Below are 4,124 nucleotides of genomic sequence, written 5' to 3' on the forward strand. Positions count from 1 at the left end.
AGTGGGGAAACGGGGATGGGTGGGAGGGGGGAGGGGTTGGAACAGGATTGGAGGGTGGGTTACGGAAGGCTGGAAGCGACGCTTCCCGTGGGTCCCTCCTGGACTGTAGAGTTAGCAGAGTGCTCAACAAATAGCTTTCTTTAAAAAAATCAGTTTTATTAATACATATTCTGATAGTATAGAATCCATTCAAAGTGTACCATCAATGGTATTTTGTAGAAGCACAAAGTTGTGCACTTGTCACTTCAATCAATATTAGAAAATTTTTATTACCCTGCTAATTATAATATAAAACAAAAACAAAATCTCTACAGCTTAATAATCACCTCTCAATTTTGCTTCTCCTGTTGTACCTAGCTGCTATTTTCTGTTTCCATCTCCCTCATTTATTTGTGCTTATATTTTTGGAGTCATAATATGTAGTACCTTTTGTCTAGTTTCTTTGATTTAGTAGGTTTCCTTTATTTTTTCACTCTTAATGGAAGGTTATTAATATATTACTGTGCACTATAGTCCATTGATTGCTTTGGTTGTATTTTTGCAAACCGTTTTATTTATGCAGTATTGCCTATACTCATATTGCAATTGAGGTTTTGCTATGCTATACATTCCCATGTTATATTTGTTAACTTTCCTTATAGTAATATATAAGATTTTAGACTTTCCCTTTCAACCACTATGATACCCATATAATAGCATTGCTAGTTAAAAATGCTGTCATGTGCTTCCACCAGTTCTACTTATTTCCAAAGATTTATGAAAAACATTTTTACCAATTCTGTCTATATTCTGGTGACCTATATTCTAGTTATTAACTCCTCAAGCTTACACAATATATTTAGTCCATAATAGCACAAGCATACAGTATTTGCCCTTTTGTGTTTGGCTTGCTTCACTCAACATAATGTCCTTCAGGTTCATTGATGTTGTGATATGCTTCATGACTTCATTTCTTCTTACAGCTGCTTATTATTCCATCATGTGTATACACCATACATTGTTTATCCATTCATAGGTTGGTGGACACCTGGGTTGTTTCCATCTTTTGGCAATTGTGAATAATGCTGTTATGAACATTGGCATGCAGATGTCTGATTATGTCACTACTCTCAGTTCTTCTGGGTATATACATAGTAATGGTATTGCTGGGTCACATGGCAAATCTATATGCAACTTCCTTAGGAATTATCAAATAGTCCTCCACAGTGGCTGTACCATTCCCACCAACAGTGAAAAAGTGTTCCTATCTCTCCACATCCTCTCCAACACTTGTAGCTTTCTGTCTTTTTAATAGAGGCCATTCTAATAGGTGTGAAATGATATCTCATTGTAGTTTGGTTTGCATTTCCCTAATCACTAGTGATGCTGAACATTTTTTCATGTGTTTTTTTCTCCATTTGTATTTCTCGTATGGGCAAATGTCTACAAGTCTTTTGCTCATTTTTAAATTGGATCCTTTCACTTTTTATTGTTGAGTTGTAGAAGCTCTTTGTGTATTAGGGATATTAAATCCTTATTGGAACTGGGAGAAACTTTTGGGATGATGGTGTCAGAATAGGTAGGCAGGGCTCAACCCACTCACAGAATCAGTGGAGGAAGGGCATAGAGTGGTCCAAGGGAACTGCTTTGGGGATATGCAGACCAGGAGAGAGCTGTGCAACCCTCAGGAGGATGACGGATAGAGAAACTAATAAGCTGAAACAAAAACTGTGAGTTATCCCTGCAGCTGGGAATGATATCCACCCTCCACCCTCAAGATGCAGAGCCTGGGTCGAACGTGAGGCCCACAACAGGCAAAAGAGAGGGGAACATACATCTTCCTCCCTGGGAAGAGGGAGGATGTGACAGAGGACAGAGAGTGAGTTTTCTTTAGTGAATTTGGCTAACAGACCCTGCTTTGAATCTCAGCTCTGATCAGACCAAAATCATGGGCAATTGAGGATGAAAGAGTCATCTCTAGGGCAGCGGACTTGGCCCAGTGATTAGGGCGTCTGTCTACCACATGGGAGGTCTGGGGTTCAAACCCCGGGCCTCCTTGACCTGTGTGGAGCTGGCCCATGCACAGTGCTGATGCACGCAGGGAGTGCCATGACACGCAGGGGTGTCCCCCGAGTAGGGGAGCCCCACGCGCAAGGAGTGGACCCCGGAAGGAGGGCCACCCAGGGTGAAAGAAAGTGCAGCCTGCTTAAGAATGGTGCCGCACACATGGAGAGCTGACACAACAAAAAGAAACACAGAAGTGAACAAAGAAGACGCAGCAGATAGACACAGAGAACAGACAACGGGGGGAGGGGAATAAATAAATAAATATATCTTTAAAAAAAAAAAGTCACCTCTATGTAAAGATTCCATGACAATTGCCACCTGCTAGTGGGCCCAAAAACGGCAAGGAGAAAAACCATTTTTAGGTGGTTCTTGTCCCAAACTCCTGGAGGTGGATTTGTGCCACATTACTGAGTTCCTGGCCCTATTTTGATAACTTAGGTTGGGCAATTAAAAAAATATATTTTATTTATGAAAAATGTTTTATAAGTTATTTAAATTACATAACTGTTACATAAAATTAGAGGGGATTCCCATATGCCTTGCTCCCCACACCACCCACATGTACCCACATTAACAACATCCTTCATGTGGTACGTTCATTGCAATTGATGAACACATTTTGGAGCATTGCCACTAAGAATGGATTATAGTTTACATTGTAGTTTACACTCTCTCCCACACAATTCTGTAGGTTATGGCAAGATATGTAATGGCCTGTATCTGTCATTGCAGTGTCATTCAGGACAACTACCAAGTCCTGAAAATTCCCCTGTATTACACCTGTTTTCCCTCTCCCTGACCTCAGAACTTCCATTGGAGGCTGGACAATTTTAAAGACTTAAAGGAAGATGAACCAAAAATCAAAGAAGAGCTGTGAAAGAAACTCAGCATAAATTTACCAACATATTCAGATTTGTAGACATCAGCAAAAAATTACAAGCCATACTAAGAAACAGGAAGAGATGGCTCAGTCAAAGGAACAAACCCAAAATTCTCCCAAGACACAGGATTTAAGACAACTAATCAATGATAATCACACAAATCTTAATCAATACAAAGAGTTGAAGGAAAATATGACTAAAGAGATAAAGGATATTAAGAAGACACCAGGTGAACATAACGGACAACTTGAAAGCCCGCAAAGAAAAGTAACAGAGCTTATGAGAATGAAAAACACATTGGATAAGATTAAAAATACATTAGGATGTAACATTCTTTGTGATCTATTAGCTTTAATTAAAAAAAAAGAAAAAATACATTAGGAGCATATAACAACAGAGTTGAATGGATGGAGGACAGAATTAGTGAAATTGAGACCAGAACATATGAACTTGAAAACAGGAGAATAGAAAGAGAAAGAATGAAAAACTGGAACAGGGTCTCAAGGAATTGAATGACAATGGAAAAACACAACATAAGCATTATCAGTGTCCCAGTAAGGGAAGAATATGGAATAGTGGCAGAAAGAATATTTGTGGAATAATGATCCAAAACTTCTAATCCCTTATGAAATACATAAATATCAATATCCAAGAAGGACAAAGCCCACCAACCAGAATAAATTTGAATAGACCAAATCTGAGACACCTATTATCCAGAATGACAAACAGCATAAGCAGAGGATTCTGAAAGAAGCAAGAGAAAAGCAAAGACTCAGGGAACCTCAATAAGATGAGTTGCTGATTTCTCGTCAGAAACCTTGGAGCTGAGAACAAAGTGGTATGATGTAACTAAGTTACTGGAAAGAGAAAAATTGCCAGCCAAGAATTCTTTATCTGGCAAAACAATCCTTCAAAAATGAGTGTGAGTTTAAAGCCTTCACAGAAAAATAAACATTGAGAAAGTATGTTACCAAAGACCAGATTTACAAGAGATACTAAAGGGAGTACTACAGCCTGAAAGGAAAAGCAAGCAAACAAACGAACAAACAAAAGAAACAAGGGCTAGAGGCTTGGAGAAGAGTGTTGAAATAAGATTATTATTAGAGGTAACTAAAAGGGTAAAAAGACAGATAATAGTAAGATGTGACAATGGAAAGCCAAAGGTTAAAGTTGACAAAATAAGTAATTCCTTTACAG

The sequence above is a fragment of the Dasypus novemcinctus genome, chromosome 19 (assembly GCF_030445035.2).
Source record: "Dasypus novemcinctus isolate mDasNov1 chromosome 19, mDasNov1.1.hap2, whole genome shotgun sequence".
In the NCBI taxonomy this organism is placed as follows: domain Eukaryota; kingdom Metazoa; phylum Chordata; class Mammalia; order Cingulata; family Dasypodidae; genus Dasypus; species Dasypus novemcinctus.